The sequence below is a fragment of the Haliotis asinina genome, chromosome 7 (genome assembly GCF_037392515.1).
Source record: "Haliotis asinina isolate JCU_RB_2024 chromosome 7, JCU_Hal_asi_v2, whole genome shotgun sequence".
Lineage (NCBI taxonomy): Eukaryota > Metazoa > Mollusca > Gastropoda > Lepetellida > Haliotidae > Haliotis > Haliotis asinina.
In genome coordinates, this window is record NC_090286.1 from 17,737,504 (window position 1) to 17,751,406 (window position 13,903).

Below are 13,903 nucleotides of genomic sequence, written 5' to 3' on the forward strand. Positions count from 1 at the left end.
AGGCACTTGTACGTCAAACAGAGGATCTTGAAGTCAATTCTGGCTTTAACTGGTAGCCAATGCAAATCTTTCAGCACAGGTGTTATACGGGAACGTTTAGAAGTCTTGTTGATGATGCGAGCAGAAGTGTTTTGTATCTTTTGAAGTTTCTCGAGGAGTGTAGAACTGAGGCCTGAAAGGATGCTATTGCAGTAATCAAGCCTTGATGTAACAAGAACCTGAACAACGGCTTCAGTTGCAGCAGTTGTTAGGTATTGCCAGATGTTACCAATGGATTTCAGGTGAAAGTAGCAGATCCTGCTCAAATGATTAACATGAGAATCCAGAGTCAAAGAAGAGTCAATGTATACACCCAAGTCCTAAACAACATCAGAAAACTTGATGTCTGCATCTGCAACTTTAAGGAAATCGGTTTTGACTTTGTTGAGTTGTTGCTTTGTACCAACGAGAACTGCTTCTGTTTTAGTGTCATTGAGTTTAAGCATATTTGTAGTAATCCAGCACTTGATGTCCTGTGTACATTTAGCTAAGCAGTGAAGAGATGTGGAGAGATCTGACAGATGGAAGGCTTTCAGGAGCTGAGTGTCATCAGCATAGGTGTGGTGAGAAACTGTGTGGCTTTTAGTAATCATTCCCACATATCCAGTATACAATACAAACAGGACCGGACCAAGGACTGACCCCTGTGGCACACCACATGTGATTGCAGCGCCTTTAGATCTCTCACTACCAATGACAACAGATTGCTGTCGGTCAAACAGATAAGATGATACCCATTGAAGGGCATGGCCTTCAAGTCCATACTGTTTTTTAAGCCTAGACAGGAGTCTATGGTGGTCAATTGTGTCGAAGGCCGCAGACAGGTCCAACAACACTAGAACAGCAATCCTACCATCATCGACAGCACAGCGGAGCTCATTTGTCACCTGCAGTAGTGCAGTCTCTGTACTAAAGTATTGCCGATACGCCAATTGGAATTCATCCAACAGAAGATGTTTAGAGATATGGTCTTTAAGCCTCACATGTACAGCCTTCTCGATTATCTTGGAAACGAAGGATAAATTTGAGACAGGTCGTAAGTTCTGAAGATTCTGAGGGTCAAGATCTGTTTTTTTCAGCAAAGGTTTTACTACAGCATGTTTAAATCTGTTAGGAAATACACTGCTCACCAAACTTGAGTTGACAATTTTGGTAATGCTTGGCTGAAGCAGGTCAAGATACTGAAACAGAAGTTTCATTGGTATGGGGTCAGAGTCGCAGGTGGTTGGCTTTGAAGAGCGGATCATTGATTCAATGTCCTTTGGACTGAAAGGTGCAAACTGCATTAATGGATCACCTGTGAAGTGAGGTTCACTGAAACACCTATCAACATCCTTGACAAAAAGTCCTTTTCGAATGGTATCAATCTTTGAGATGAAGAATGAGTTGAAGGAATCTGCTAGTTCCTTGTGACTTTGTCCGGGAGGTAATCTATCACCATCACCTTCCTTCCCAAGCAGGGTATTTATAAGCCTGTACAGTGAAGCAGGCTTCCCCATGCTATTCTCTATACTGGGAAGACAATATTTCCTTTTAGCGGAGATGATTAAAGAGGTGGTAGCATTTCGGCACTGTTGATATATCTGCCTGTGAATTTCCAGGCGTGTCTTACGCCACTGACGTTCAGCTCTGCGCCGTTGAGTCTTAGAGTGACGAATCGACACGTCATACCATGGAGCATGAGGATGAAGTATCACCTTCTCAACTGCCGGAGCAAGTTTATCTAGGAGAGATGTGAGGGTGTCATGGAAGAGCTCAACATGGTCATCAACATCAGGGGGAGGATCAGTGAGGAGATTTGAATTAACCAAGTCCTGTCTGAAACCATCTGGCTGAATTTTTTTGATGTTGCGACACATCAAGATTGAGTGCTTGTTGTTCGACTTCACTATGTCAATAGTAAAGAAGACATTGAAGTGGTCAGACATCTGGCAATGGATGACTTCAACTTCCTTGATAATGCTGTAATAATGTGATAATCCAGTCGAGAATGTTGCCAGATTTATGTGTGGCGACAGACACATGCTGGGTCAAGGAATATGTACTCAATAACTGAGGATATTTCTTGACCTCAGGCTTCTCGTGAGTGTTGAAGTGCACATTAAAGTCACCAAGAATTACTGTGTAGTTTTTCAGAGTTTGTTGCAAGGAGGATAGGTAACTCTTGAAGAAAGTCATTGTTTTTCAGTTTGTTCTTAACGGAAGGTGGGGGTCGGTAAATGCACACCAGGTTCAGCGTAGCTTGTCTGGAAGTTATCACTACATTCATGCTCTTAAAGGATTTGTAACTGTTTCTAGAGTCACTGCGATGAACAGTGAGGGATTTCCTGAAGAGAATTGCAATGCCCCCTCCACTTTTATCAAGTCTGGGAGAGTGGAGGAAAGAATGGGACACTGGGGTCATTTCAGCTATCTTAGCTTCATCTCCCATGCTCCTTTACCATGTTTCAGTTAGAATGAGCACATCTATTTCACAGTCAATGATCATATCAAATATGTCAATAGATTTGTTTCTGGTTGATTGAGCATTCCAGAGGCACATTTTAAGAAATTCTGGAGGCTTTGTGGGATGGACCTGAATCAGATTCTTATGGTTAATCCCACTACAGCAGTTAGTTCTGACAGAATCAGGGAAAACATTTTGACACATTGTTAATTTCCGAGGAGATTTCCTACCCGCTCGACGACCTCTCTTGGTTTTCTTGCAAACAGAAATCCCAGCATCACGTAATGTTTTCAGAAGTGTAGGGTCAATCCGACCTTGAAAGTTTTTGCTTTCCACAGTGACACAAAATGGACTGTTGTGGCCAGTTGGTTGATTGACAGACAAAAGATCTGCCCTGCTGTAGAAGTAGTGGGGCTGCAGTTGATTAGTACTCATTGTACTCCAATTGGGGTAGGCTTGGGGAGTGATTGATGACACAAAGTAGGATGTGAATATTTCCAACAAAACTGATATGAAAGCTGTCAAATAACTCCACATTTTGCACGAATTGAAGATTCAAACGTCACACAAGCATCCCTGGTGAGCTTAACAACATCCTCAGCAAAAATGGTGATAGTAGTCTGTACAGAAGTAATGTATTTTTCACTTTTCAGGAGACAGCTACAGATTGCTGCTACCAAGCGCAACCAGCATTCTGTTCTATTCTATGGGATTCCTTGGGAATGGATAGCTGGGTCCTCACTGCTACAGCTAGTTTCAGTGGTAGCATTCAAAGAATTATCTTTGATAGTTTCAGTGGTAGCATTCAAAGCATTATTATTGAACTAATACAAATGTCTCCTCTTATTACAGAGTATTTATATAGCACACATATGCATACAACCAGTGCTTGCTCAAGGCACTGGTACTTGTTGTTGGATGTCAATCTCAAAGTCACATTGTATTGTCAATCACAACTCCCTAGGGAGTATACAACTATTGCTGCCACTTGGCACACCAAGTTTATTGTGACTCTCTCATCCTACATGTCACAGTACAATGTCCAAGTTTACTGCACACTGCTGTACCAGCAACTAGGTGTTTGCATGCATTAATGCAGCCACCACCTGGTCATGTACCAATGGATTTGTGGGTTCTTTTAAGTGCACTGCGATGTGTGCTGTACACTAGAGGTTGTGACAACACGGATAGAGCCTGCACACAAAGTTGACTCCAAGGTTTTTACATCCAGCCATAGATAGACTCCATCCCGACACATCAAACTCGCTGGATCACTAGCTTGGCGCTTTAGCCAACTCGCCCACCAACCCTTACAGGGCTGTAAACCCCTGACCCCTAATGTGTGTAATGAGTGAGAAAGACACAAGTTGGGACCCAGGGGGCAAATTTCGGAGGCAAAAAACTACTTTTTTGCAAAAATTAGGCACAACTGGTCTATCTCTGAGAAGGTTACAAGATGACTTAAATACATTTCCATGATCATTTTTTTCCAACATGTTGGAATATAAATCTCCACATGAGAAAATAGGAGCATGGCATGAGACCGTGAGTTTAGAGACTCGCATGATATGAGAGTTGACAGGTATGCCTTAAACACTTCACTTCAAATTCAAGGCATGTTAATCCGACAAACTAGAAGCTTTGGTTAAAGACATGAGGAAGGCATGTTTTTGCAAGCAGGATGAGATGCTGACATTTTGTCAAGTAGAAGTCATGATATAACTGCAGATGGGCCCCATTTCATGAAGATAGCCTGTGTAGGGACATCTCTAATCTTAAAAGACAAAAAATGATGAGTACAGGATGTTTCTTATGTGGACTTCTTGCTTGGCTGGGACTATAGCTAGAGTTGAACGATGCACTTCCAAAGTGCCATGCAACAGGTGATGTTCCTTCCATACATGTAGAGAATATCAACATGAAGAGTTATCACAGCATTGGCAATTCTTGTCCCCGAGTCTCATTGCTCAGGAATCCTTCTACTAACATCCAGCTGAATGTGGAATTCATCAGGATAGTGAGGTGTCCGGTTAACTGCATCAAACAAACAAAACACATTTACGATGTACACTGAAAATTTATTCATGTTGATATACCAATAAATCAATAGTCAATAATCAAAACACTAAAGAATAACATATAAAATGGATACCAATTAACTTTCTTTCAGCATGTTGGTTTACATTATACATTTTACATGTTACTTGACTCATCCTATCACATTTCACATTATTTCCATAAAAAGTCTGTCATAGATGTTTGCTTCCTTGGTTTTATTTCTTTGAGTTGTTTCACAAAGTCCAGAAATTATTTAAGTGAACCTTCATCGCCACTGCATTCACAGAAGGTCAGCAGACCGTTGGTGTGTTTTGATTCTGTTGGTGTAACAACAGTGGCTGCACTCTGTTGATGATTTCTTCATCAGTCAGCTCATGGCACATATGAAATAGTGTTTTACTAGCGATTCTTGTAACATGCTTTAAAGTTCCTGAAGTTACCAGCTTCCATTGGTTGAATGTGAGCAGTGATGTTGGTCAGTTGAATGTTCAGATGAAAACGGCAAACTGCATTGTCTAAGAGAAGGATCACTTTACGACCCTTCAGACGCATGGTGTCACAACCAGTCACTGAATAATTCAATCATTATCCATGCTCTGGTGTTATAGTCATAATGGATGTAAACCTCTCTGCTGAAGCACCTTGGTTGTGATGCCTTGCCAATGACTAACAGATCAATTTTCCTTCTCCCACTAGCATTGGAGCATAGTGCTTCTTGGAATGTGCTCTTTAGACCTTTTTACGCCAGAGCAAGCCTTTGAAGCGAGAGTGTAACTGAGGATTAACTTATAAACTTAACCTGTCTCATCTAAACTGAAAATATCATCAGGCTCATAATTCTTCAGCACTGATTTCAACTCTTCTCTCCCTTTGGAAATTGCAGTTTTATCTGCATCACCTGGTAGTTTTTCTTGGAGTGACAGAAACAAAGTGACAGTGACAGAAACAAAATTTGAAATGTGCCAACCATGTGAGTAGGAAAAATCCCAAATGACAAGTTGTATGCCAAAGAATTCTGCTTTTTCAACAATCATTGCATCATTTACTGCAGCATTCTTGCTATTCAGTCACTAATCCAAAGAATTAGAGCTTCTTCCAAATTTTGATGTTTTGCATTTCTGACACAAGAAATTGAGGCGAAATCTTCCACTAGTCATAACCATTTATCTTTAGATTTTAAATCATATGCGGTTGTCAGAAATGACAGCCAGAGCTGTGAAATCCTGAAGACAACTGTAGTTAGCGATGTACAAGGGTGGCCTGTAACGCATCCAGATGGATCTCCTGACCCCTTGGCTTACTAAGCACAATGACTCCCTGGAAGATAGGTGCTCACAAGCGATGTGGTGTTTGGTCACGACCTTCATTAAAATGAAAGGACATAGTTCAGCAAGTTGGCCTCACAAGGCCGTGGTTTCCTAGGTACCTCTGTAAATTACAGTTTTTGCAACTGTTTATAGGAACGGACCCTGCTTTGAGACCCATCAGCCACCATCTTGTGTTTGTCACCCTCTAAACAGAAACGGAAACTAGTCCTGACATTCAGTTCCAGAACAAAATCAAACTGACCCTCGCTTCTTCACATAAGCTTTGTCAAAGGATGAGCCTGGCAACTTAGGAGTCAGAACACAATGAAATCCACTGGACTTTGGGAAAGACTCACTTCACTGACATAATTACTCCACAGAGTAGAAGTATGTAAGCAAGAGTGTTGAATACCTTGGCTGTATCTTAATGCTGTGGTATCCAACGAAGTGAAGTAGTTCTTAAAGCCCATAACAATGAGAACAAAAGATAAACATATAGTTCACACTTTTATTCAGTAAGTACAGGCATTAGGACTGATTGTGGGACCTTCCATTATCTGCTGTGATGGCCTGAAGTGAGCTGCTGAGCTAAGACCAGCAGTCCGAATTGATGCAAACCTTGGACATCCGTCATCAGTGGGTCTCGTAAGTAGTGACATTACAAGACACTGCCTGAGTGCAAAAAGCAACCCTCCATGATCGACGTCATGGACAGTTGCTATCTAACGCTATTGTCAAGGTGTTTTCGCAATTTCCACTCGGCCAGCAATTGCCAGTTGGAGCAGAACAATGCATCAGCTATCACATACTATGCTCCTGAAATGTGTCTTCCTCAGGCGACAATGTTGAGAGTGTTAGATAGTTCTCACAATTTTGTCAGTCTATACTTGTTTATTAGTAGTGATATGCAATGAGTGAGTGAGTGAGTTTAGGTGTATGCCACACTCAGCAATACCATAGCTATATGGTGGCGGTCTGTAAATTTTGACCACACAATCCTGTGAGGAACAGCAAAAGCATCGTTCTGCGCAATTGGGAACTGATGACATGTGTCAACCAAGACAGCGAGCCTGACTACCTGATCCTGTTAGTTGCCTCCTACGACAAGCATAGTTGCATTTGTGTCAGGCATGGGTTGTTGAAGACCTATTCTAACCTAGATCTTCATGGGTTTGGTATGGTATGAACATAAATGAAAAGGTTATCTCCCTTAACCATGAATTCCTTGGAATTGTCAACTTGTATAAAGTTGTAGTTGGACTCTTTAAGTCAGGGCTTTGGCAAAGTGTCATTGCTTGGAACAGATCTTGTGGAACACAACACTGCATTTTCTGCCATCCTGTCTTGGGGAATAAGTGCAGAACAGATGAATCCTGGTGAGACAGTTGTCTATGAAGCTCTACAAAAACTATTCCCTGATGATGCTAGAAACTCATGATCGGCTTGGTAAGGCTGGCAGAAAGCCACAAGGCCATGGAAATTCCAAAGGGCAGGACTTGCACATCCTAATGGTTCTCACTGAATATAAAGCAAAAGTACTTTTGGTGCTCTTGATGTATCGGGACGTGATGACATCCTGAAGATTGAGGCTCATGAGAAAGTCTCTCTTCTTCATAATAATACGAAGTAGGTTGATCAACACCATCCTGAAATGAGGATGTGGATTAGCACCCTGAGGTTCTTGGCCTGAAGTTGACCTCTGAAAGTGAAGACTTGAGCTGTCCTGACAAAGCTGCAGTAACCTCTTAACTGAGTGCTTGGGCTAACGTAGAAACAACTGAGTAAGATCAACAGACCAAAACCTTCTCATTGTTCCCAGACAGAAATTACAGGCATTTGGATTTCGCTCATTCGGCTATGGTGCTCCACAGTCATGGAATCAACTCCCGACTGAACTCAAAATGTCTCCCTCCATTGACTCATTCAAAAGTTCACTGAAAACTTATCTTTTCAGAAAATATTACAATGTATAGCTTAAATTTCCTCAGATTGTTTTTCACCATCGTTCCAGCATAACCTCTGCCTTGCTTTGTAAATATTTGCTTGGATTCATTCAATGTAGCGCTTTGAGCATGCTTTATGTGTGGAATTCAGCGCATTATAAATACACATATTATTATTATTAGTAACCCTGGCCAAGTTGTAGCATTCTCAGCATAAGCAGTGTCTCTTAGCAGGCTGATGAATTCTGACACAATCACTTTTACCAGGAATGGCACCATTCATTGTTACTGGCAATTAAAGGCTGGAATTGATATTTGACTCATGAGACCAAGACAAGACTGTCAGGGCACTTCATAGTCACTTTAATCATCAAAATTCTCTTGTAAACAAACCTGTAAACATTACCCATGATGCAACAGTGACAAAATGCAGACAACAGGGTCTTTGGTTAACTAGGCAAGTCACAATATATAAAATCCAGGTGAGGAAATCATAAAACATCATGCTGGTATCATGCGCAGAAACTTGACCCATCTGTGCAGAAGCTTGCAGATGATGCCAAATGAAGAAGACGACAAACCAAGCCTTCATTGCACCCATCAATACACCATAACACTATTACAGTAGTCTGAAGCAACAGGGCTTAAACAAACATTGCAAAATATTCCAGCGTGTCAAGCTTATCCAATAAGGCACAAACAGGTGGTTGCATGGCTAATATATGTGCTGAAGGGTAGATTCGTTGAACCAAATCATTCATCAACCCTGAAGATTTAATGGTAAATTAACTATTGAATGAGAGTAATCAGCTGTGTGAATCGAATTGGCACGGTGAATCCGTATGACAGTGTGAACCTGATTCAACGCAATGAATAACGTAAGTACTGCCAGAGTTCAACCAGCTTAAAAGGCAGGCAAAAATCTTCAAGCGCCTCACAGGCAATAGGTTAATCAGCAAAAACAAGTCAGATTGTCATGCTTAGAACATGCCACTCCATCTCACTGACTTCAGAACATCACAACTGCCCTCAATAAGAAGATCGTGTTGAGAGCTGGTATAGTTCAACAATTTTGGCCTTATCTAGATGCAAGTTCACGAACCTAAGTATGTTGAATGCAACAAATTGATCATCTGGCATCTTGAGTGTCTATTGAACCAAACATTTACTGCACTTTAAAGGCAGCTGGAAACAGTGTCACTTGATAAACTGGTTCGGTGTAATGTACCTTGATCCTTTAGTGTCTGCACAAAGATGTCTTAATTAATTTGTCTCATTTAACCATATCTTTTATTTCTAAATTTCCAAATGACTTGACATATGTTTTTATCGTTTGAATCAAAATATAAAAAAGAATGAAGTTTGTTTTAGATCATATTTGTTTTCAAAATCAGTGAAGTTTAGAAAACACCCGTTTTCATCCAAAAGATCATTCATTAAGTCGATTCCTTTCGAGTTCCAGTGTGAGTAGTACATGCTTTTTTTTGTCAATCATAATATTACGGTTATGCCAGATAGTTTGGCTGAAAACATCTGTATCGGTTTGTGGTATGATATTTTTTTATAAAATCAAATGAAATGAAATGAGACCAAGTCAACATAAAATGGATTTATGTTTGAAATATATTTTTTTTTAATATGGTGACAATAAAGTTCTAAAATAATTATTAAACTATTTTTAGGTAGATTCATATTACTAAGTTTGGTCCATGGTGTTGGGTTCTTGTAGTAATGCCCAAGTAATGACGACTTTTGTGCTTCGATTATCTAATTCATCTTAGGTACTTTGAAAACTGTTGTTGTTTGGACTACATAAAACCTGTTTTTGCTTTAACATATCAGGTTTGTTTTTCCTAATAAATCTGAAACATTAAGTTTGAAAATCATTAATGACATTTTCAGGCGGGCTAGGAATTGAAGAAAAAAGGTGATTCAGTTTTGCTAAAATAAGTGATTCTAAAACAGTGTTTCTACCGAGGGTGGGAGGTAGGGGGGTGGGTGGTGATAAATCTGGCGGACCATACATTCATCATGGTTTGACATTTTAAAAGCTTTTCATCATAATTCACTGTGATCATATCGTCTAAGTCTAAACTAAAATGAATATCCAGTGTGAAAGAATCTTGATCCCAATTCAGTTTCAACTTAAGGCATAGTTTCTTAGATCCCAACCACAAAATCCTAGTTTTATCAACATTTACCTTCTGTCCAGAAAAGTGGGCAAATTGTTCTATTGTTTGCATTACAGCATAAGACAGCGCTCAGTACCATTAAGCATACACCTGGTATCATCAGCAAATTGTGCTAGAGATATTCGAAATTTTCAGTCTTCAAGGCCATTGATGTTTGAATTGTTTCTCATCATATTAACCATTATCTCAACACATAGTATGAACAGGCATGGGGAGAGGGCGGAATCCCTGTGGACAACCCCTTAAAATTTTTTAGAAATCAAGAGCCAAATTCGTTTACCAATATGCAAGTTTCGATGTCATTATAGAAGGTTTCAACCCAATTTCGAATAGAACTTCCGAAGTTAAAGAATTCAAGTGTTTTGTCCAAGAATTTCCAGTCTATAGCATCGAATGCCGTTTCAAAATCTGTAAGTAATAATAGTCCTGGTATCTGATAACTATCTGTATACTTTATGAAGTCACAGACAAGTCTTGTACTTTCACCTATGTACCTTCCTGTCATAAATCCTTTATGATCTTCATTTATGATGCTGTCAAGTGGCACATTCTGAAAAATGGTTATTCCGGGGCAAAAGTATGAATGTTGTTTCATATTATAAATATTTGGGTCTTTTATTTTCTAGCCGATTAAACTGGTCCATGGCATCTAAAACTCTTGCAGCACAAGCTAAGAAGGCATTATTTCCCATTTTCAAACTCTTTAAGGCTAATAAATTTATTTCATTTGACTCAGCTTGCTTACTTTTTGACACTAAAATAGCACCAATATTGTTATATGGATCTGAAATTTGGGGAGTAAACTATTTCGAAGCCATTGAAAATGTGCATGCATCATACTTTAAGAGATTTCTTACTGTAGGTAAATTTGCTTCCAACAAAGCCGTACTTGGCGATACAGGACGCTATAACATGCATATTGAGAGTCAAATGAGAGTTATCAGATACTGGATTAAACTTATCAGAATGCCCGATTACCGCTACCCGTATCAAAGCTATCAATTATTATTATCCCTAGACAAACGTGGAAAGTATTCTTGGGCTTCGGGTGTGCGAAATGTGTTATTTTCAAGTGGGTTTTCTTATGTTTGGTTTAAGCAAGATGTGGGTGATATAAAAATGTTTCTGTCAGCATTTAAACAACGAATAAAAGATATATACATTCAGAATTGGCACGCATCAGTAAATTCATCGAGTTTTCTAAGTCACTATTCACAATGTAAATCGATGTTTGGACCTGAAAAATATATTAGGGTCCTTAATGATAAGTCCCTTTTAAGAAATTTTTGTAAATTTAGAATCTCTCTACATGCCTTAAAAATACAACGTTATAGAAAAGATAAAAATACACTAGAAGATTTATCATGTTCTTATTGTTCTTCTGGTAAAACTGAAGACGAACGTCACCTACTATTAGATTGTGAGGCATTCTCTGCCGGCCGAAGGAAGTATTTAAAATGCTTTAATGATTCCCCACAAACGATATATAAAATACTTAAATCTAAAAACGATGACACTATTAAATCAGCTGCCAGTTTTATTAAACATTTGATGTCCATCCTTAAATTACATGTAAAACCATAATTTCGTGTCACGTGACCAATATTTGTTAAAAAGAAAAATTAACTGTACTATGGGCCACTGGGCCTTCACTACTGAATAAAACCTGTCTGTCTGTCTGTCTGTCTGTCTGCTGTCAAGCACAGTTTTTATTCTCTTGGAGATTGCAAAAGAACCAATTTTATAGAAAATGGAAAACAACATTACTGGCCTCCAGGTTTGTATATATTGTTTAGGTTTGTTTCCTGTTGGTAAGCATGTAATCAAACCTCTTCATAGTGCTACTGGTAGCATGCCTTGCCTGTATGATTCATTCAAGCAAGATACAAGATATTTGCACATATCTATCCATAAGAATTTTATGAATTCTGCTGTGAATCCATCAGGTCCAGGACTTTTTTCACTTTCACTAATAGAACTTCATTCTGTGTAAGCTCCAGTACAAGGGTTTTTGTCATTTCGTCTGATACATTAGGAATGTCATCATCATCTAAAAGGTTATGCAGATCATCATCTGAATTTCACCAATAGATGAAAGCAGGTTTTATTAGTGTTTGCTGTCGCCATGTGAAACGTTTTTCAGTCGGACTGAATTTTCTCCATGGGTCTACTACATTGAACTCTTCTTTCAGTATAAGCAACCTTTCACAGGCTTTTGGGATATTAACGCTTTTATAACTAAAGGCATCTTTAAAGTAGTCTTGAATGATATTCCGGTCCCCATAAAGAGAGATGTTGGTTTGGAAAGACCGTAAAAGTTTATCAATATCATCATAGAAATCAGGACTATCTGTGCTTGGCCCATATATTTACTAGTGCTAACTTAAAATCATTAATGGTAAGTTCTAATCCCATGACATTATCGTTGCTATCCCTAAGCTCAACAGCAACTGTAAATTCCAGGTTATTTCATACCAAGATAATGATACTCCGTGTACTGCCTCTGTTCGAGTTTATGTAACAGCATTTATTTCCCCATTCCTGTTTCAGATTTTGTGCAAACTGTGATGAAATGGACATCATGTAAACAGTATATAGATGATTGTTTTGTCTTAAGGAAATAGAATATGTCTTGGCATAAAAACCTATCATTTAATCCCCTACAGATGTAAGAAGTTGTCTTTATGGTGCTCTGCATATTACTGTGATTTAGCATTATTCAGTAAGGTAATATAATTGGAAGGATTGGATAACATGTAAAAGGTGGGATTATGTTGGGCTGTATGTTGGTTTCTTGGTTGTTTCTTGATATACATAAAACACACTGCTGTGTGATATTGTACATCTTTGTAAGTGATTGTATGTATTTCACAATAGGTTGTGTTTTGTATTGGGTGAGTGAAAAATTAAAAACAACCGAATTCTAGCATGAATTTAAGTGACAGGTGTGGGCGGTGCTGTGAGCTTCACTCAGCTACCCCTTAACATAATAACCTTACAAAGTCACACCAACAAATAAATTTGTGTAAAGTAACAAATAGCTAATTTGCACAATGGTCAATTTTTTCTGTTGCAAGGGGCAATAACTGTCCTCTTAAAATGATATAAGGGACAGTCCAAAGTCTCACTTCTGGTCTGATTCCCGACTGAATGAGCGCTGTGACAACTTGACACATATAAACACAGAACCCAGCTTATGTGTTGCCGTGATTACCTTCCCTGAAAAAAACCTATCGTTTACAACGAAATTCCATTAACTGACGTTTTGCTTTGATTTTTAGTTCGGAAAAGCATCGTTTGTTTAAATTCCAAGTTTAGTACCAATTCACACGATATAAAGAGGGAAAACACAATGAAAAACGGCATATTGTCACTGCATTTCCTATGACAGAACACGAGGCAGTGCAAGTTTTGGGTTTCGTAGCATCTATGAAAGTCATTTTTATATGTTATCAACCCCTATGTTATTTCCATCGGTAATTCTTCAACTGCTGCCGCATTTAAATTTTAGAAATAGGTCCCATACTACCACCGATCTCAATGTAAAAAATGGGAGATGCACCTCCTATCAATGAGTATCCCCTGGAAAGTCTTTATCGCCAATTTGTGATTCTTACGAATCCCTGACAACTGAAGAAATTCCATAAAGAATGTAACATTTAGTTAGAAATATATTAATTATATTTTTGAGCAGCAGTTCCTCACTCATCTGAATCCATTTTGGTTTTAAATTCTGACACTACTGTATACTTTTATGTATACTTGTAAAAAGTGTTAAACATCTATTATCCAAGCAGTTAGTTGGTTGCATCAGAAACCCCAGTCATCATACATGGCAATAAATTATTTACCCTGTGTAAAATAAGTCCATCAGTCAGTGTTGTGAATTTATCGATTCATTTCTTACACAAATTTAAC

The 13,903-nt window shown here is 38.8% G+C and overlaps 1 protein-coding gene across 1 annotated transcript in view; it reads right to left on the reverse strand.

The window, feature by feature from the left end:
• The window catches only part of LOC137291107 (nuclear factor 1 X-type-like), a 136,812-nt gene that overhangs the window by 46,681 nt on the left and 76,228 nt on the right, over nt 1-13,903 (reverse strand). The window lies entirely within an intron of this gene.